Below are 22,568 nucleotides of genomic sequence, written 5' to 3' on the forward strand. Positions count from 1 at the left end.
GAGTCTGGAAATCTTTTACATTCATTGGGCAGCTTGGGGTTAAACTGGGTTTTGAAGCAGTCCTTAGACATGGAGGCTAATATTTTCTTGATGACTCGGCAGGAATAAAAAACTGGGATCATTTCCTGTTGACTGATTTAAGAAAGGCCTTTTTCTCACCGTACTGCTCGCTCATGCATGGGAGCCTATATGTATGCAATCGGGAAAGATGAGATCCCATCACACTGAGCCAGATGCAAGCAGGAGCAAAAGAGAGCAACTGATGCAATTGGTGTGTAAGCATTCCTTAGTATAAAACCACATGGCGATGCACTCCCCGAAACTCACAAAGAGCTTCTGATTGCGGAAGGCCAGGCCTGCTGAGAGCTGCCTGTGGAAAGTTTTGTCAGCACCTTCATTGTGATTCTAAATTTCCACAGCTTTCCACTCAGCTGTAGAAAAAGTCCAGGGAGTCCATGAAGCTAAGGAGACTCCAAACCTCCGAAACTTTTCAAACATCCATAATTTTATCAGCTCACACACCTGGACCGTTTTATAGGGCGTGAAGTTCTCCAGGGTAGCGTTGAAGTGTAGACCTTTCCAGTGTGTAGGCTTCCGTGAAGGCAGGTACCACCAGATTTTTGTTAGCTGAAACATTGAGTTAAAATTCAAATTAAAAAAAAGCTGAAACACATCTGCTAGTATGTAAAAAGGCAATAGATATTTTTAACATAGACTTTTGGGAGAAATGACTGAGTAAATAAATGCATAGGTTTTTAAATTCACAGATTTTTAAAACTCAATGCAGATAAGTGAACAAGCTATTAAAGAAAAGCATTTGAAAAAAGTTTCATTTTTTAAATGGTTTGTGAGCCCAGAAGAAGACATTTTTTCTAAATTTAAAGATGCTATAGGGAATTTTGTGAAAGAGAGGGTACTGGATCTTAAAGAATGAGTGAAATGATTTTGAACGTAGAAATGTTTGGGAGGCAGGTCTGCTGGGCCCTGAGGAGAAAGTCAGAGCGCGAGGTGCATGTGCTGTAACACTACCAACTCCCAGAAGTAGGAGGGGAATGATTTGAACTTGATCTTGAAGCTTGAGGGTCCTGAACATCTTTGTCCATATAAGGTCCAGCAACACATCTCTCAGTAATGGAATACAATGTCTTAATTAAGACCTGAAAACAAATCATCATTATTTATTACATTATTTACTGGACAAACATTTGTTGAGTCCCTATCCATGGCAGGCACTGATTTGAATGCTAGAAGAGTGATGACCAAGACCAGTCAGTGAAGCAGAGGAAGTAAGAGAGAAGTGGGATAATCAGAAGAGCACGGTGATATGGTGGCCAAGGCGGTTATTTCAAAAGAGATGCTCATGAGGGACCGGCCAAGACGAGAGCTGAATCGTCTATTAGACTCTATTAGTCTATTAGGCAATGATGACATCTCTGTCATCAGGATCAAGCTTAGGAAAGAAGTAAAGATTGCAAATTAGAGGAGAAAAAATCATGGCAGCAAGGTAGAACTTCTAGACTATAGAAGGAAGAAGAAACTCAGTGAAGTGGCTAAGAGGACAAGTTTCAGGAAAGAGACATAAATGTAAGACAAAAACCATGTGGTGAACGGTAGGCTTGAGTAGCAGAGCGAAAGCAAAATCCTTATCTGATCCAGTTCCTGCTCTCCTACCCTAGTAGTTAACAAAGGTTAGTGTGAGTTAACAAAGGTGACACTACCAGTAGCAGGTGGAGCTGGGACCAGAGCCCAGGGTTCAGGGCTCCTCTCATGGATAAAGGACCCCAACGTGGAGACATTCCATCATGACTGATCTTTTATGTTTTCACTCACCTTGTAGCCTTCAGTGTGTTCCTTAACCACACTGAGAATTTGCTTCTCTGATTGAAAAAGAATTTCCTGATCTAAGTCGCCACGTTGTGTTAGAATCACATAAACAATGAAAAGGACCTTAACCTCCTGTCTGGCACTTGGGGGTGTCAACTGGTCCACGTGGGCCATCTTCTCCCTTCCTTCCTTCCTGTCTCACATGGAGAAGGGGAAGGGCACCCGTAGCGTGTTTCTAAATTTGCCATGAAATGAGGTTTCAAAATTCACATTTTCTTTCTCTTTTACATGGATGTAAACCCATTTGAATTCATTTTCCCTAACCTTGGAATTAAATCCGAGCCTGCTCTCCCCCTGAGCGCTCTCTGTGGCCTCGGTCACTTCTGCCCTGCATGGCCAGTGCCCACTGCCCGTGTTGTGATCTTGACTCTTAACCTCAGAGGTGTCCCAGTAGGGTTTTGAAACCTCAGGGATCTTCCAGCAAATGCCACTTAGACTTCGATCTGTCCACTGACCTATGTTTTTAGCGTGAAGTACTTTCAGCCTTGACGTTTTTTGAAAGAATATACATTTATGAGGAAAACAAATGTGCATTTTCTTTACATTTTCTAAGCACATCGTCTCCACGCCATTAGACGTGGAAACTAATCTTTTTTCCACAAGCTCATTAGCATTCATATTGTAAGTTTTGAGATATTTTCTTCAGTCTAAGAAAGTATGAGATTCCTATAATTGGTGGTCATATTTTCTTCATTTTTTAATAGACTTTATTTTTTAAAGCAGTTTTAGGTTCACAGCAAAATTGAGGGGAAGGCACAGAGGTTTCCCATATAGTCCCTGCCTCCACAGAGGCATGGCTTTCCCCAGCATCAGCATCTCCACCAGATGGTACATTTGTTACCAGGAATGAACCTATATTGACACATCATTATCACTCGAAATCCATAGTTTACGTGGGGTTCGCTCTTGGTGTTGTACACTCTGTGGGTTTGGGCAAATGTATAATGACCTATATCCATCATTATAATATCATACAGAGTATTTTCACTGCCCTAAAAATCCTACGTTCTCCTCTTGTTCATCCCTCCCTCCCCGCAATCCCTGGCAGCCGCTGATCCTTTTACTGTCTCCATAGCTTTTCCCTTTGCAGGATGTCATATAGCTGGAATCACAGTCTGGAGGCTTCTCAGATAGGCTTCTTTCACTTAAGTCATATGCATTTTTTTAAAATCAGGTCTTTATTCAAAGTCAGCTGTCCCACATGATTTCACCTCTACGTAATAAGCAAATTTAAGGTTATGCAGCAGCCTTCTTTTGCTCTGAGGTGGGTTTCTTTTCTGTGAGCTTCTTTTCAGCTGCTGGTTTCTTGGTCACTGCAGCCTTTTTTCCCACCAGAGGCTTCTTCTGCTTCTTAATGCCAACAGCCTCCTTTCCTTTCTTCCCCACCACAGGCTCTTGCCTGGAAGCCCCTTCTCATCTGATCTAGCTTCTAGTGCTGTTCCTGCCCTATCCATCCGGATTTTGTGGTACTTGGTCTGGCGAAGAACGGTGCTCCGGCGCGTGGTCTTTGCATGTGGGTTTAGCTTCAGCGTGATTCTCAGGCTTTTCATTGGACTTCTCTGCGGGACTCTGATGCATCCTCTCGCGTGCTGCCCGGAGAGCTCTTTGGATCTCTGGGCTTTTCAAGATGCTGCTAAGGTCTGTACTGAGTGTCATGTGCGTGGGGAGGTTGTAGCTGCTCTTGAGGGGAGCAGCTTTACGCCAAGTACCGTGCAGCTCCTCTAACTTGCGGAAAAGCACTTTCAGTCCAAATGCAGGAGCGTCGCACATGCCCCCCAGGAGCCAGTTTCAAAAGGTTCGGTTTGCTCACATTAGGCAGAGTAATTCCAGGGATGTTTCTGAAGGCCTTGATGACGCGCCCATTACAGATGATGCAGGGTCCCCTGCGCTGGATACGACGACGGTTTCTCATTTTGCCTTTGCCAGGTCTCATTTGCTGGGAGGCCTAGACGTTTTGGGTATCATTCCAGGCTTTAAGTTTCTTCAGAAGCAAAACAACCTCCTTGGTCTTCTTGTAGCCTTCATCTTTATCTTCAGCCACCAAAGGAAGTTCAGGAACTTCCTCAATACGATGACCTTTAGACACGTTAGCACTGCTAACGCCGGGGCAGCCAGTGCAGAGCAGATGGCATATCCCTTTGGTGTTGTATTCACCCTGCGGTGCCAGCGTCGCCAGGTCTTGGTTGGCGCAAACATGTGGCCCCCAGGACACATATTTCCAAGAGCACCCTGGCCAGAGTGGTGAGCCCTGCCACCTTGAACCCTGGGAATTCGAGCCACAGCTCTGCCAGTACCCAAGACTCAGCACTGGTTTGATGACCTGCTAATTCACTGACAGCATGGGGCTGTGTGTTGTTTTTGCACAAGTTGGTGTGAACAAAGTTCAGAATATCTGGTCGAGTGGGAGCCTTGAACACAGCAGGCAAAGTGACATTTTTGCCAGAGGACTCCCCCTTTTCGGAGTACACTGATATCAGTGGACGAGCACACGCCAGGCAGGGAGATTAGAAGGCCATGCTCCTCTCACCCTGGCGGCTCCCACAGGAAAATAAGTCATATGCGTTTAAGGTCCCTCCATGTCTCTTCATGGCTTGTGAGCTCATCTCTTTCTGCGCTGAACAGTATTCCACTGTCTGGATGGACCACAGTTTATTTATCCATTCACCTACTGAAGGACATCTTGGTTGCTTCCAAGTTTTGGCAACTACGAATAAAGCTGCTGTAAACGTTTGTGTGCAGGTTTTTGTGTGGACATAAGTCTTTCAATTCCTTTAGGAAAATATCAAGGATTATATGATTAAAGTATGTTTAGTTTTGTAAGAAACCACCAAACTGTCTTCCAGGGCGGCTGTACCGTCTCGCATTCCCACCAGCAATGAATGACAATTCCTCGCCAGCATTTGATGTTATCAGTGTTTTGGATTTGGGCCATTTTCGTAGGTGTATAGTGGTATCTCACTGCTGGTTTAGTTTGCATTTTCTTGATGACACATGATCTGGCGCATCTTTTTATATGCTTTTTTGCCATCTGTATTTCTTCTTTGGTGAGGTGTCTGTTAAGGTCTTCCACCCATTTTTTGAGTTGGGTTGTTGTATTTTTTTATTGTTGAGTTTTAAGGGTTCTTTGTATATTTTGAATAATAATCCTTTATCAGTTGTCTGTTGCAAATACTTTCTCTCAGTCTGTGGCTTGTCATTTTGTTTTCTTTTTTTTTTTTTTTTTTTTGCGGTACGCGGGCCTCTCACTGTTGTGGTCTCTCCCGTTGCTCCGGACGCACAGGCTCAGCGGCCATGGCTCACGGGCCCAGCCGCTCCGCGGCATTTGGGATCTTCCCAGACCGGGACACGAACCCGTGTCCCCTGCATCGTCAGGCGGACTCTCAACCGCTGCACCACCAGGGAAGCCCTCATTTTGTTTTCTTGATGGTGTTTTGTACAGAGCAGGCGTTTTTCATTTTAATGAATTTCAGCTTATCCATTATTCTATGGCTCATGCCTTTGGTGTTGCTTCTAAAAAGTCATCACTATACTCAAGGTCATCTAAATTCTCTCCTATGTTATCTGCTAAGGGTTTTATAGTGTTGCATTTTGCATTTAGTGTGATCCATTTTAAGTTAAGTTTTATGAAGTTTATACGGTTTGTGTCTAGATTCCATTTTTGTTGCACGTGGATGTCTAGTTGTTCCAGGACTACTTGTTGGAAAGACTATCTTTTCTCTATTGCCTTTGCTCCTTTGTCAAACATCAATTGACTGCATTTATATGGGCCTATTCTAGACCCTCCATTCTGTTCTATTGATCTGTTTGTCAGTTTTTCACCAGTATCACACTTCTTGATTACTGGGGCTTTATAGAAAATCTTGAAGTTGGGTAGGGTCAGTCCTCCAACTTTGTTCTTCTCCTTCAGTATTACATTGGTTGTACTGGGTCTTTTGCCTCTCCACATGAACTTTAGAATTAGTTTATCAATATCCACGAAATTACTTGCTGGGATTTTGATTGGGATTGAATTGAATCTAGAGATCAAGTGGGGAAGAACTGACATCTTGCCAATATTGGGTCTTCTTTTTTTTCTTCCATGAACATGGCATACCTTTCCATTTATTTAGTTCTTTGATTTCTTTCATTAGAGTTTTATAGCTTTCTTCATATAGATATTGTACATATTTTGTTAGATGTGTACCTTACTATTTCATTTTGGGGGGTGCTAATGCAAATGGTATTTAAGGTAAAGGGCATGACAGACTGCTTCTCAAGTTATAACACAATATTTGAAAGTCATAATGCCTAATGACGATGACACTTGTCCCCAACCTCCACCACCACCCAGAGGATGAAAGAGAGATGCAGGCTGCCTCCTCAAGGAACAGAATGGAAAGAGAGTTCAGATTCAACAGACTGTGTTGTGATCTTGGCTCCACCACCTAATAACTTTGAGCTGCGGCTCATTTCGCTACTTGTCTGCATCTATTTCTTCATCAGAGGAGTGGGGAAAGCAATCCCTACCTCATAAGAAAGGCACCTGGAAGAATTTGCTGAGACATCGTGAAGGACAAATGCCCTGAATCAGACCCAGTATATGGCAGGTACTCAAGAAGCATCCTCTTACATCACATGGGGAATAGTTAACTCTGATGTCTTGGTACAAACAATGAGAAAACAGATCATTTATAACTAAGATATCAACCTTACCGCCAAGACTGTACTACCAATTCAGGGAATTAGGAATACTACATCACTGCTTCTTCCTGGAAGGAAGGAAGGAAGGAAGGAAGGAAGGAAGGAAGGAAGGAAGGAAGGAAAGAAGGAAGGAAGGAAGGAAGGAAGGAAGGAAGGAAAGAAGGAAGGAAAGAAGGAAGGAAGGAAGGAAGGAAGGTAGAAAAAGTCAACAAACTGAAATATCAAAAGTCAAAGAAAAACACCAGAACTCCATAAGTTCATTGCGCCTCCATGCCCCAGTGGTGCCTCAATTCTCCAATTACTTGATGCTTGTCAGGATGTCTAATGCTTTGCCTGCATCTAGTGAATATGGGGGGGGGGGGGGAATGTGAAACAGTAATCTGATATTATCAGACCCCAGAAAGGTACTTCTGGAAATACTAATTGGATTTTCTTCAGCCTTTTTTTAATTTAGTGCATTCTAGAGAAGATCACACCTCTCCTAACACTTATAAAGAGAATTTGTGAGCGAGATTGTGCACAAGTAATACCTATTGAATGCTCCAGGCAACGTGTTGCCATGGTACCAATCAGATTTCATCTTCATCAGGGAATAGAAATTGAAACTGACAATGTTTGAGTGTAACTGTTTTTGTTGGTCCCCGTAAGCAGTGTGAGGGCTTGAAAAGGGAGGAGGTCTAGTTTTGTTGCTGTTTTCTGGTTTCAAAACAATACTACATTAAAATGAGTACAGGGGCTTCCCTGGTAGTGCAGTAGTTGAGAGTCTGCCTGCTAATGCAGGGGACATGGGTTCGAGCCCTGATCTGGGAGGATACCACATGCCGCGGAGCAACTGGGCCCATGAGCCACAACTACTGAGCCTGCACGTCTGGAGCTTGTGCTCTGCAACAAGAGAGGCCACGGTAGTGAGAGGCCCACGCACTGTAATGAAGACTGGCCCCCTCTCACCGCAACTAGAGAAAGCCCTCACACAGAAACGAAGACCCAACACAGCCAAAAATAAATAAATAAAACAAGTACAGTCCAATGAGTTCAGAGAAACAAAGAATCCCCCAAAGGAGCTCATTATTCTTATAAATTTACATTATCAAAGGATGCGGGGGCTTCCCTGGTGGCGCAGTGGTTGAGAGTCCGCCTGCCAACTCAGGGGACACGGGTTTGTGCCCTGGTCCGGGAAGATCCCACATGCTGCGGAGCACTGGGCCCATGAGCCATGGACACTGAGCCTGTGCATCCGGAGCCTGTGCTCTGCAACAGGAGAGGCCACAGCAGTGAGAGGCCTGCGTACCACAACAACAACAACAAAAGAATTGAGGACAGTCTTAGAGACCTATGGCACAACATTAAATACACCAACATTCGAATTATAGGGGTCCCAGAGGAAGAAGAGAAAAAAAAATGGGACTGGGAAAATATTTGAAGAGATTATAGTTGAAAACTTCCCTAATATGGGAAAGGAAATAGTCAATCAAGTTCAGGAAGCACAGAGAGTCCCATACAGGATAAATCCAAGGAGAAACATGCCAAGACACATATTAATCAAACTATCAAAAATTAAATCCAAAGAAAAAATATTAAAAGCAACAAGTGAAAAACAACAAATAACATACAAGGGAATCCCCATAAGGTTAACAGCTGATCTTTCAGCAGAAACTGCAAGCCAGGAGAGAGTGGCAGGACATATTTAAAGTGATGAAAAGGAAAAACCTACAACCAAGAATCCTCTACCCAGAAAGAATCTCATTCAGATTCAACAGAGAAATTAAAACCTTTACAGACAAGCAGAAGCTAAGAGAATTCAGCACCACCAAACCAGCTTTACAACAAATGCTAAAGGAACTTCTCTAGGCAGGAAACACAAGAGAAGGAAAAGACCTACAATAACAAACCCAAAACAATTAAGAAAATGGTCGTAAGGACATACATATCAATAATTACCTTAAATGTAAATGGATTAAACACTCCAAGCAAAAGACATACACTGGCTGAATGAAAAACAAGACCCGTATATATGCTGTCTACAAGAGACCCACTTCAGACCTAGGCACACATACAGACTGAAAGTGAGGGGATGGAAAAAGATATTCCATGCAAATGGAAATCAAAAGAAAGCTGGAGTAGCAATTCTCATATCAGACAAAATAGACTTTAAAATAAAGGCTATTATAAGAGACAAAGAAGGACACTACATAATGATCAAGGGATCAATCCAAGAAGAAGATATAACAGTTGTAAATATTTATGCACCAACATAGGAGCACCTGAATACATAAGGCAAATGCTAACAGCCATAAAAGAGGAAATCAACAGTAACACAATCATAGTAGGGGGCTTTAACACTCCACTTTCACCAATGGACAGACATCCAAAATGAAAATAAATAAGGAAACACAAGCTTTAAATGATACATTAAACAAGATGGACTTAATTGATATTTATAGGACATTCCATCCCAGAACAACAGAATACACTTTCTTCTCAAGTGCTCATGGAACACTCTCCAGGATAGATCATATCTTGGGTCACAAATCAAGCCTCGGTAAATTTAAGAAAATTGAAATCATATCAAGTATCTTTTCTGACCACAACACTATGAGACTAGATATCAATTACAGGAAAAAATCTGTAAAAAATACAAACACATGGAGGCTAAACAATACACTACTTAATAACCAAGAGATCACTGAAGAAATCAAAGGGGAAATCAAAAACAACCTAGAAACAAAACCTATGGGATGCAGCAAAAGCCGTTCTAAGAGGCAAGTTTATAGCTATACAAGCCTACCTTAAGAAACAAGAAACATCTCAAATAGACAACCTAACCTTACACCTAAAGCAATTAGAGAAAGAAGAACAAAAAAACTCCAAAGTTAGCAGAAGGAAAGAAATCATAAAGATCAGATCAGAAATAACTGAAAAAGAAAGGAAGGAAACAATAGCAAAGATCAATAAAACTAAAAGCTGGTTCTCTGAGAAGATAAACAAAATTGATAAATCATTAGCCAGACTCATCAAGAAAAAAAGGGAGAAGTCTCAAATCAATAGAATTAGAAATGAAAAGGGAAAAGTAACAACTGACACTGCAGAAATACAAAGGATCATGAAAGATTACCACAAGCAACTATATGCCGATAAAATGGACAACCTGGAAGAAATGGACAGATTCTTAGAAAAGCACAACATTCCAAGACTGAACCAGGAAGAAATAGAAAATATAAACAGACCAGTCACAAGCACCAAAATTGAGACTGTGATTAAAAATCTTCCAACAGATGAAAGCCCAGGACCAGATGGCTTCACAGGCAAATTCTATCAAACATTTAGAGAAGAGCTAACACCTATCCTTCTCAAACTCTTCCAAAATATAGCGGATGGAGGACCACTCCCAAACTCATTCTACAAGGCCACCATCACCCTGATACCAACCAGACAAAGTTGTCACAAAGAAAGAAAACTAGAGTCCAATATCATTAATGAATATAGATGCAAAAATCCTCAACAAAATACTAGCAAACAGAATCCAACAGCACATTAAAAGGATCATACACCATGATCAAGTGGACTTTATCCCAGGAATGCAAGGATTCTTCAATATACGCAAATCAATCAACGTGATACACCATATTAACAAATTGAAGGAGAAAAACCATGTGATCATCTCAATAGATGCAGAAAAAGCTTCAACAAAATTCAACACCCATTTATGATAAAAACCCTCCAGAAAGTAGGCATAGAGGGAACCTACATCAACATAGTAAAGGCCATATATGACAAACACACAGCTAACATCATTCTCAATGGTGACAAACTGAAACCATTTCCTCTAAGATCAGGAACAAGACAAGGTTGCCCTTTCTCACCACTATTACTCAACATAGTTTTGGAAGTTTTAGCCACAGCAGTCAGAGAAGAAAAAGAAATAAAAGGAATTCAAATAGGAAAAAAAGAAGTAAAGCTGTCACTGTTTGCAGATGCCATGATACTATACATAGAGAATCTACCAGAAAACTACTAGAGCTAATTAATGAATTTAGTAAAGTAGCAAGATACAAAATTAATGCACAGAAATCTCTTGCATTCCTATACACTAATGATGAAAAATCTGAAAGAGAACTTAAGGAAACACTCCCATTTACCATTGCAACAAAAAGAATAAAATACCTAGGAACCAACCTACCTAAGGGGACAAAAGACCTGTATGCAGAACACTATAAGACACTGATGAAAAAAATTAAAGATGATACAAACAGATGGAGAGATATACCATGTTCTTGGATTGGAAGAATCAACATTGTGAAAATGACTATACTACCCAAAGCAATCTACAGATTCAATGCAATCCCTATGAAACTACCAATGGCATTTTTCACAGAACTAGAACAAAAAATTTCACAATTTGTATGGAAACACAAAAGACCCCGAGTAGCCAAAGCAATCCTGAGAAAGAAAAACGGAGCTGGAGGAATCAGGCTCCCTGACTTCATACTCTACTACAAAGCTACAGTAATCAAGACAGTATGGTACTGGCACAAAAACAGAAACATAGATCAATGGAACAGGATAGAAAGCCCAGAGATAAACCCATGCACATACGGTCACCTTATCTTTGATAAAGGAGGCAAGGATATACATTGGAGAAAAGACAGCTTCTTCAATAAGTGGTGCTGGGAAAACTGGACAGCTACATGTAAAAGAATAAAATTAGAACACTCCCTAACACCATACACAAAAATAAATTCAAAATGGATTAAAGACCTAAATGTAAGGCCAGACATGATAAAACTCTTAGAAGAAAACATAGGCAGAAGGCAGAACACTCTATGACATAAATCACAGCAAGATCCTTTTTGACCCACCTCCTAGAGTAATGGAAATAAAAACAAAAATAAACAAATGGGACCTAATGAACCTTAAAAGCTTTTGCACAACAAAGGAAACCATAAACAAGACGAAAAGACAACCCTCAGAATGGGAGAAAATTTTTGCAAATGAAGCAACTGACAAAGGATTAATCTCCAAAATCTATAAGCAGCTCATGCAGCTCAATATCAAAAAAGCAAACAACCCAATCCAAAAATGGGCAGAAGACCTAAATAGACATTTCTCCAAAGAAGACATACAGATTGGCAACAAATACATGAAAGGATGCTCAACATCACTAATCATTATAGAAATGCAAATCAAAACTACAATGAGGTATCACCTCACACTGGTCAGAATGGCCATCATCAAAAAAATCTACAAACAATAAATGCTGGAGAGGGTGTGGAGAAAAGGGAACCCTCTTGCACTGTTGGTGGGAATGTAAATTGATACAGCCACTATGGAGAACAGTATGTAGGGTTCTTAAAGGACTAAAAATAGAACTACCATATGACCCAGCAATACCACTACTGGGCATATACCCTGAGAAAAGCATAATTCAAAACGAGTCATGTACCACAGTGTTCATTGCAGCTCTATTTACAATAGCCAGGACATGGAAGCAGCCTAAGTGTCCATCGACAGATGAATGGATAAAGAAGATGTGGGACATATATGCAATGGAATATTACTCAGCCATAATAGAAAAGAACTGAGTTATTTGTAGTGAGGTGGATGGACCTAGAGTCTGTCATATAGAGTGAAGTAAGTCAGAAAGAGAAAAAAAAATACCATATGCTAACACACATGTATGGAATCAAAAAAAAAAAAAAGGTTCTGAAGAACCTAGGGGCAGGACAGGAATAAAGGCACAGACGTAGAGAATGGACTTGAGGACACAGGGAGGGGGAAGGGGAACCTGGGACGAAGTGAGAGCGTAGCGTGGACATATATACACTACCAAATGTAAAATAGATAGCTAGTGGGAAGCAGCCGCATAGCACAGGGAGATCAGCTCGGTGCTTTGTGACCACCTAGAGGGGTGGGATAGGGAGGGTGGGAGGGAGACGCAAGAGGGAGGGGATATGAGGATATATGTATACATATAGCTGATTCACTTTGTTATAAAGCGGAAACTAACACAGCATTGTAAAGCAATTATACCCCAATACAGATGTTAAAAAAAAAAGTGTGATGAGAAGATTGGGCAGGTACTTTATTATCCCCATGTCACTTAAAAGGAAACAGAGCTGCAGAAAAATAACTTGTCTGAGGTCATGGGAAGAAAAAAGGACAGAACCACGATTCAAATGTAGACAATCTGACTGCAGAAATAGCGCACGTACCCACTCCTCTATACTACAAACCGTATTCACCATTAATTGTCTCCCATTCTGTCTTATATTTTAATGTACATTTAGTGAAGGGAGGAGTTGAATTAGAATCCTGAGCCTGTTCCACACGTCTCACCAATCGTCACTGGTGTTCCCGCATCATCTGAGGACATGCTGCAGAAAGTGCAACATCGCAGGGGAGAACTTTTCAAGAGGAGAAATGGCATATGTCAGAGCACAGGGCAGGAGGGCGTGTTTCGGGAACAGCAACTTGCTCTCCATGCCTGGAGGTGACCAGTGGGATTGTTGATGGGAAGTTGTAGGCTAAGCTTGGAATAGCCACTTGGAGTCAGATCTTCAGGCAGAAAAACCATTCAGGGAAAATACTTTTCCACTTCTCTGGGGAACAAGGAAGTGTACCTTGGGAAAACTGGGTAAGATATCAAGTGTGTTATTTTATATTACTTCATTGGCTGTGTTTAACTTGTCAGGTCATGGTTAGAGTAAGAATGGCTGCAGGGTCGGAGCAAGAAAGTCCTAGAAATAGTAGCCTTGTAACTTACCATTTAGCTACTGAAATATTTTTACCAAGGGAGAAAATAATAGCCAAAGATAGGATGAGAAATGGCAATTCCAGGTGAGGACTCTGGGCTTTTTACTTTGTTTTTAACTAAATCGTTGGACAGAATGACTAAAGGAGTTAAATTTCTTCTGACTGGAGGAGAAGAATCCTTGAAAATAGGGAGGTGGCGAAACACCTTGGAGACATTTACCTACAGATCAGTAAACAGGGAATTAGGCATAAGGACAGTAGATACAGGCTGTGAAGAAACTCAGTCGAAGCCAATAGCAGAGAGTGAGTGCAAGGTGCCTCTGAACGCATCCCTCAGCCCACACGAGGTGTGTTTATAAGGTAGTAAGCCTTATTCTTCAGCAAATATATCCAACTTACACGTTTCAAATAATTATTATCACCTCCTAAACAGACTCCGTGGGTAAGCTTAGCGAATGATCCTCATGGCTGGAAATACACCAGGGACTACTCTGAGCATCGCCATCATGGCTGGTGGCCATGCTTTTGAATGTCCTTAACACGACAAATCGTATATATTTTTTTCCTTTGAGAGTAGGTGTGAGTTTTGGAGAATGTAAACAAAATTTACAGAATTAAGTGTAGGAAAGAAGGGTGCTCTAAATTTGCAATACGCTGTAGGGGCAACCAGGAAGAGATTATTATAAAGAAAGAGATAGGTGTTATCGCCAGCTCAGCTCAAGGTCAGGGGCATCATAAATCAGCGCCAGCAAGGGCAAGGGCCGGCCGGGGCTTGGCTCCCATCCTAGACGCTGTGTTGGCAGCAAGAGGCTTCTCAGACAGTGAGGTTCTGCTTTGCTGGTTGCCTCACCTGACACCATATGGCGTACCTACAGAATATAGCTAACACCATTTCTGTAATAGGATCTTATGTACTTACGTTCACTTTATCAGTAAATACATTTTGCTGATTTTTTAAAATAACGTTTCATGTCAGCTTTGAGCATTTGAAGATTCCTATGGACCTCTTTTTTGAACTACGTTTTCCATTAACTTCGCACGTTTCACCTTTAGGGTCCAAAATGATCTCTTACCTATTACTTGGGCTTTTCCATAGTCTTCCCAATTTTTTAACATTTTCTCACTTTATAGCTAGGCTACTTGTGTGGGAACCATTGATCATTTAAGTAAGATAAGTCCATTAGAAGTAACTTATTCACACTATGAACGAGTGCCAGTGAAGGACAAGTACATAGACTTACTTTAGAAAAATGTCGTCCTCTTGCAGACAAGCCTTAGCCTCTGGCAGTCAGCTGTCACCTTATGGCCAGCAATGAAGTAACTAAAGGGTCGTATTTCTATTTGTCTCATTACCATGTATTAATCAGTCAAGTCTGTACCGAGCGTCCATTATAAGCAAAACCACGGGAAGCCAGTTGCTTTTCGAGACAGCGTAACACCATCGATCTCCTGAGGGCTCAAAGCAGACTCTGTCAGCCTTTCCCCACCAACTTTCTTCTCTCTCTTTTTCTTCCCCTTCCTCTCACCCGCCTTCATTCAATAAACATGCAGTAAGAACCCGCATTTAGTCAGAAGCTCTGGGTTTTCCCCAGTGAAGAGCTATAAGGTGATCACTGCCGAGACCTGAGAAGCAGCACAGCTCAGAAGTTCACAGAAAAAAAAAAAAAAAAAAAGTTCACAGAATGCCCTAAACAGAGCTGGCTGCCCCCTCCCAGTTTGATGAACAATCAGCCTTCATTACTCACTCTTCCAGGGCCCATTTATGCCCTCAACCAGTTGGCTACAGCCTTGGAGAAAGAGTAAAGCCGAGAGCAGTCCCAGGAGTAGTTTCTGGAAGAGAAGGTGTGTCTATATATAAACACAGATATATATGTCTGTGTTTATATATGTATTTGATTACCTTAAAACCTGTTTTATAGTATCCTTATATTATTTCAAAATATTGACTCTGTTTCTATTGGTACCTGTTAACATTAGGAAGGCTAAACAATGTGTGTGCGTGTGTGTGGAAATGGGTGATAGGTAGATAGATAGGTGATAGATACATAAATAGACATAGATAGGTAATAGATAGGTATTTACATAGGTATTTATAATACCTTCCCTCCATGATTAGGGACCAGAAAAGGTAACCTGAAGTCATCTTTAGCTACCAACATGGGCAGCAAACCTGGTGTCTTGTGTCTCGTGTGTCTGGAGGCTGGGGTAGAGTCATTTCCCAAGAGCTCCCAGTCTGCAGAAAGATCAAGTAAACGGCCACTTCCGTGCTAACTACAAAACTGCCCTCGCGTCCGCTTGTCTTCCTCGTCCTATCGTGGTTGCTTCAACTTTTGTGATCAATACGTGACCGGAGCCACGCTGCACGAGCCTGCACGGCCCTTGCTCAGCACAGCCGTGTCTCACAGCCTTAGTATATACAGATCTTGATTCCTGCCTTTCTTGCTGGCCGCCTTGCAGACGAGAAGAAGACAGTCGATATCCAGGGGCAGAGAGAACAGTAACTCTGGTGAGACATTCACCTGCCCATCACAGCAGAGGCATAACATTGTCTGGACCCACTTCTCTCAAGGGTGGATTAATGCCTACTTGCCTTCCTGCCTCACAGCGCAGATTACATCTTCGAAGCCGTGTTGTGCTGCGGCTCTATGCGATGTGACATCTTCGCAAAATCTCTGTCTCTCCGCAACGGAAAAAGTGTCTGTTACAATTCGTGCAAGACTTTGATGCCTTCGTGCACCAGGTGATTTAGACGTTTCTTTGAAAGTGCTTCTCCGCGTCGTGAGCCGGAAGACCTGTTTGCCTGAAACATCATTGATGTGCTGGTTCTCCTAATACTCTTTGGACCAGAGGAGAAAACCTCGCCTCTTTTGAAGTCAAGCCGTCGGAACTGTAATGGTCAGATTAGACATGTGTAGCCAAGAATTAGGCATGACAGCCTGGATGGGCAAGTGGAGAGTGGGCAGGAGGAAGGGCGAGGCACTCTAATAACAGCCGAGAGTAAAGCCGTTGCCCACATTTCGGGAGTTGCTCCCTAAAAGAAGCTTAAATGACCGTCATGATGCCAACTGTCATCAGGAAAGCATAGCTAGCTGGCTTTATTGTTTGCTTCGTGAAACTTCAAAACTCCCATCACCTTTTTTATGGTGAGGAGAGCTGAGAGATGCTAGCATGTTATCAGCGCTGTGCTTCCAAGATGCTATCGGTTCTAAAGCAACAAGATGAGATAGAGAAACATTACAACTCAGGATTTGAATGGCGCTTGACTCTGAGAAAGACCCAGAGGCCCTGATGAGCCAGTGAGGAGTACACAGGACGGTACATACACTCCTGCTGCCTTTCAATCCCCTAATCTTTTAATTTTGGAATATGGTCACCTCCAGGGTGTTTGGACAAGGAGGTTCATTCAGAAGCACACTCTGAGTCCAAGAAGGGTGAGACTTACCCCAAATGGGGTAGTTTTATAATCATAATTTCACTGCTGCCTCTTACAAGGTGTGTTCTGAGGGCCTCTGTTAAAGGGGGACAACGCCCAGTGGAAACTGGCCTCCGTGATTCGGTGCCGGGGTCCTTCTTTCTAAAACCTTCCGTTTGTATGAAGGACAGAGCAGCATCTAGACCCCACGGTAAGGCCATGTGATGCTGAACCACCCTTAAAACACACGTGGATTTTACAGTTTTCACTAATTTGCAGTCGGTCTGTTGACCTTGGACTCAGCAATGAGACGTGTCCTCTGGGTGTAGGACGTCTGGTTGGAGACATGGCCTTTGGACAAGAGTGACTTGACAGTAATAAGACTTGTAAAATATATGTAACCAGTACTGTAATGAAGACAATCAAGTGCTTCTCTGATGGAATCTTTTCTTCCAGCCTCTGGAGTTAGTATCAGAAATAATGATAAAAACAAGAGTTGCCTATGAGCATTGCCTGTACAGACACAGGACTCAGGGTGCACGGGCATCGTTCAGCCTTCCCAGCACCTCTCTGGGTGAGGTAGATGCTGTTCCCATCTCAGTGCACAGGTGAGACTGAGCCTCAGAAAAGTTAAGTACCTTGCCCATGATCACAGAGCTTTTACGTATATGATATATATTAAATATATGTATATATTTAATATATACATACATAATATAGAGACCCAGATCTCTATATGCATAAAGACCCAGGTCTGTCTGACCCCTGAACTAAGGTCTCACCTGCCAGGGAACTTTTGTCAGCGTGTGTGCCGACAAGCATTTGATCCCAGCCCTATCTTTTATGAGCATCGTGATTTGGGGCAAATGATTTAATGCTTCTGAGGCTGATTTGCCCGAGCTGTAAAGTGGGAACAATAGTACCTACAGATGGTTGAGAAGGTACAGTGGGGAACATAGCGTCTAATGTGATATCTGGTACGTATGAATCACTCAGTGTCTATTGAGGGAATAAAAGAGAGAATGAATGAAAGAATGGGACTCTGATTATTAATTCCTTTTACTCTTCCAGAAAGTCAGCAAATATCGAAGGAATGGGAGGAAGACAGGGAAGCATTATTGACCGAAATATTCCATAAGTTCTTTGTTGGAAAGGTACCAACAGTTCATAGTAGTTCTTAGTGAACAAAGGTTCACATCTTTTTACGCGCGTTGCCCAGGTCCAAAAGCCTGAGCCGGGAAACCGGAAGGAGGACAAAGCACAGTGATCCTTCTCTTCGCCTCCCTGGCCTGGCAACACTCTCATCACTCCCAGGGGCTCCCGTGAGGTCCTGCAGTGTCTGCAGCAGCCTGACTGGAGAGTCTCCGGACCATAGGGCGGCTGGGAGGCAGGGACGGGGCACTCTGTGACACCCTCCCCACAGGGACCGTGGTCAGAAAGGACCGCATAGGGTCAGCCTCACGTGGCGAGTATTCGGGTCCTTATGAAGGGTGGAGGAGGCTTCAGGGAAAACGGGAAACTGTCAGGAGTCTAGCTGTGCTGCTGATACGGATTCCCTTGAATGATCACCGTATGGGGGGAGGGAAAGGAACTCCAGGCACCTGATTACGGGGTTGTAGCGGTCATTAAAGTGACTTTCAATACCCCACCTCAGAACTGCTGACCTAGAAGAGCTTCAGTGTCACCTATGGGTCCCATTATCATCAGCTCTCAGCCTGAGTGTCCTGGAGCCTTCCTGGTTGGTGTTCATGCTTCTGCTGGGAGAAGCAGCATCGTAGAAGAAGCAGAGAGTCTCTGGGTCAAATGCACCTGAGCTCAAAACCCAGCTCCACCACTTACTCCCTGTGTCACCAGGGAAGTCTCTCAGTTTCTCTGAAACTTAGTTTCCCTTTTTGCAAAATGAGTTTTAAAATGCTCTCTTCCAGGGCTTTTGCCAGGAATAGGTAAGAAGGCCAGGTGCCGGTGGATGCTCGAGAAACTCCTAAGAAGTGTCTAAGGACACCACTGCACAGGCTTATTCTTCTTGTTAACTATTTTAGCTAAGAGGTCTCATTTGATTATGTTCCATCTGGGCTTTTTGCACAGGGAGAAAGCAGGTGATAGGCAGAAAAGAGATGAATGGCAAAAAAAAAAAAACAACCAAGAGCCTTCAGTTGGGACAAAACATGTTTTTGATGCTGCCTAACCTATGGTGTTTAATTTTAGGAAAACCTTTAAATTTGATTTGCTCAGCTATAGATTGGGGATAGAGGCATGCTACGGTAATTTAGACCAAATAAAACACTCTTATGCTTCGACCATATACATAATATAAATACTGAAAATATGGAAATCTGTCACCCTAGGATCGCTTAAAAAAAAAACCTGTAGGAGAAAAAGAAGTATCTTCCATTCAGTTCCAACAGCCAGAAAGAGCTGGGTGAGGGAATTCTGATTGCCTAGAAGCGGAGGAAGCACAGCTGTCCAGGAACTAAAACTTAAATACTTTTGCTGCAGTAGCTTTTCTGCCTTTAATCCCTTTAACTGACTGCTCCCAGCTACCCTGAAACACATCTTCATCTGTTTGAAATAAATCGTGTTGAGTGGTCTGAGTGGAGCTGCGGGATGATGGAGAATCACTTCATGTTTGTTTGCAGTGGGAAGTCGATTCCCCTCTATCGTTTGCCTTGGGGGGAGAAAAGAAGAAATAAGTAAGCCCTTTTGAAATGGAGATGGAAAAAGTTCTCTCTCTTCCCTGAAGGCCTCTCCTCCCATCTCTGGTCTCTGGATTCACCTTCCTTGTCGCTTCATCTCTCCGATGTTTCCCCTCCCGGGTCCTCTGCTGCTCACAGGGGAAGGAGCTCACGATCCTGTGCCTCCCTGGTTCGCCACCTGCCTGGACTGGCCACCCACGGTGGGGCTTCTGCCCATCACGTCTGCGCCCGTGACCGCAGCCCGGACCTCGTCCTGGGCTCTGAGTGCACACTCTGGGCTCCCCGGGGTATTCCCGCAGAGGTGGCCCTCAGGGCTGTCACACGTGCACGGACGGGGCCTGCCACGGGGGTCAGACTCCCCAGCTCTGCAGCACTTCCCAGTTCCTCTGGGTCACCCTGTCCTGGCTGCTCCAGCCTCTGCCACCCAGACTGCTAACCAGGGCTCTTCCCCGCGTGCGGGAGCCGTCCCTGGGCCTGCCGGCCCCATGTCTCTACTCCTGTCCATCGCCCCTCATCCCTGCTCTGCTGGGACGCCTCCCACCTCTCACCTGGACCCTGACAGGCTGCCCTGCTTCCGTCTCTCCAGCCTGAATCCTCCTACTGACGTCAAAGGTACCTCCTTAAGCACAGCGTGGCTCACGGCATCCGTCTCTAAGATTCGAAGTTAGTGCCTGTTGTCTACAGAGTAAAACCTACACTGTCGGTTTGGACCCACTCATGACGGTTCCAGACTGCATTCCAGGCTGTTCTGCTGTCCTAGTCCTAATTGGGGCACACACTCCCGGCTCGCCGAGCCCTGCGTTCCCGAGGCACTGCCCCTCTGGGCCTTCACGTCTGGTCCGTCCTCTGCTCAGGCCTCAGTCAGCAGCATCTGAGCTAAAAACAACTTCTTCTCCCATGTGCTCCCATACAGCATTGCTTCCACCACTCTCCAACAATTATTTAATTTTGTCTCTTACTAAAGTCGGTTGTTTGCGTCCTTCATGAGACTGGAAGTTTCTGGAGTGCTGTCCGCAAGGAGGCTGCACGTTTCTTGAGTGCTGGGTGGTGGTTCGGGGGCCAGGCCCTGGAGAAGGACCACTGGGACCGGAAACCTGCGTCCAGCACTGGTGAGCTGTGGATTTGGGGGCAGGTGACCCACTCACCCTCACTTCACTTTCCTGATGTGAAGGTGAGGCTCGTCACTGACCCTCTGTCAGCAGATTCTTGCGAGTACTGAATAGTGTCATGTATGCAAAGTGCTCAGTTTGGAGCCTGGTACATAATACATGTTCCATAAGTGCGATCTTTGATTTCGTCATTATTATTATTTGGTTTTGTACCTGGAGCAGTGGAAAAGCACTCGGTGAGTTTTTAAAATTAAATTCTTCCTTGGGCTTCCCTGGTGGCGCAGTGGTTGAGAGTCCGCCTGCCGATGCAGGGGACACGGGTTCGTGCCCCGGTCCGGGAAGATCCCACGTGCCGCAGGGCGGCTGGGCCCGTGAGCCATGGCCACTGAGCCTGCGCGTCCGGAGCCTGTGCTCCGCAACGGGAGAGGCCACAGCAGTGAGAGGCCTGCGTGCCGCCAAAAAAAAATTAAATTATTCCAAGAAAACGTTCTTAAATCCAGGGTCTCCCATGTTGCTATGGAGGATTCTAAAAAAAATGAAAACAAAAATTACATCCTACTCAAAAGTGATTTTTTTAAGCCACAAGTCCCAGCCCCCAGCAAGATGAAGAAAGGCATCTACTCCTCAATTGAGAAACAGAATTTTTTAGAACCCACAAACTCCAGTCTTATTAATAGAGCAGAGATAAGACATGACTCGGGGTCACATGCAGACCATCTAGGAACAGGGTGAGGTCAGAATGTTTCTGCCAGCTCTTGGTCAATGGACCACTCACCAATCTATAACACTGACACCCAAAACACAAAATGGAAAAGCCGGCTAGAAACCGGAGACCAAGACCTGCAGTGCTGTGGGACTGAGGCCAGCCAGGAGAAGTGGGCCAGCATCCCTCCCTGTCCCTGACAATCAGTGTCTGTCTTCCAGCCCGGTGAAATGGAATTTGATAAAGGATATGGCCACCCGGTGCAGCGAAGTGGCCCAGGTGCAGTAATGATCTATCACAGTGGGCTCCAGGTCCCCAGGCCCAGAACTGCCTGGCGACTCTCAGGCTACGCTCAGCCATGAAGGACGGTGGCAGAGCCTCCTGTCAGCTCACGGACATGGAAGCGGCTTCCCTGACGAGCTGCTTCCCTGGAAGATGCTCGTCTTAGGAGATTCACATTTGGTCTCCCCAGATCGGGCAGGGAGATTATTCAGGGAAACATCGTGTCACAAACAATTTCATAGGGCTCCAGACAGTAGGGAACGCTCAGACCTGTGGCTGGCAACCGGAAAGGGGCAGCTGGGTGGATGCTAACTCATGTGGACTTATGCATAGATCCCTTTACCAGTCACTGAGGGAAAGCAGAAAAGAAACAGAGCAAGTGCTGGTGGTCTGTGTCCCAGACCAGCTCTCTCTCAAGCTCTGGCATCCACTGATCAACCCTGAAAATGAGAACCCACCTCTCTGTACATCTGAGGAAGGAGGAAGCAATTACACGACTACGGTGTCATTCTGTAAACTGTGACCCCTGTCCGTAGTTCTCAGTTAAGAAAAGGGGAAAGTAACAACCTCTCTTATTTAAAAAAAAAAAGGGCAAAATCCAGGAAGTTATAATGGTAGAGCCAAGAACAACTATCCAGAACCAGAACCCCAGTCCGTGGTCCAATATTCATTTCTTTATAACTTTTGTACCAGGTGCCCTTGGCTTACCCAATGCACACTGTCCGTTTCCTTCAGTCACAAGAGGCCATGTGACACTGATGAAATTGAGACATTTTAAGCCCTCAAAAAACTCATTTAATTCTCAGATAAGTAAAGATAATTTGAAACAATTGAGACAAAGAGTCATCGGGTCCCTTCTTGCTAGTCAGCCTGGTTGGAATAGGAGACTCTTAGCTCAGGAAGAGCCAACCATGTCGAGTTCAGGACTTGAGAAGACTCGGGAATATGCCCTCACACCCCCGTCCCCACCATGCACACGCAGTGCCTGAAGAACTTGACTAGAGTTGCAGAAACCAAATTCCCTGCCATTTCTGTTGAAGAATGGAGGGAGGAGA

The 22,568-nt window shown here is 43.9% G+C and overlaps 1 pseudogene; it reads right to left on the reverse strand.

Moving 5' to 3' along the window:
- Positions 1 to 3,120: 3,120 nt before the first annotated feature.
- LOC141276946 (large ribosomal subunit protein uL4 pseudogene) lies at positions 3,121 to 4,382 on the reverse strand (annotated as a pseudogene).
- Between the last annotated feature and the right edge of the window lie 18,186 nt (positions 4,383 to 22,568).

The sequence above is a fragment of the Tursiops truncatus genome, chromosome 17 (assembly GCF_011762595.2).
Source record: "Tursiops truncatus isolate mTurTru1 chromosome 17, mTurTru1.mat.Y, whole genome shotgun sequence".
Lineage (NCBI taxonomy): Eukaryota > Metazoa > Chordata > Mammalia > Artiodactyla > Delphinidae > Tursiops > Tursiops truncatus.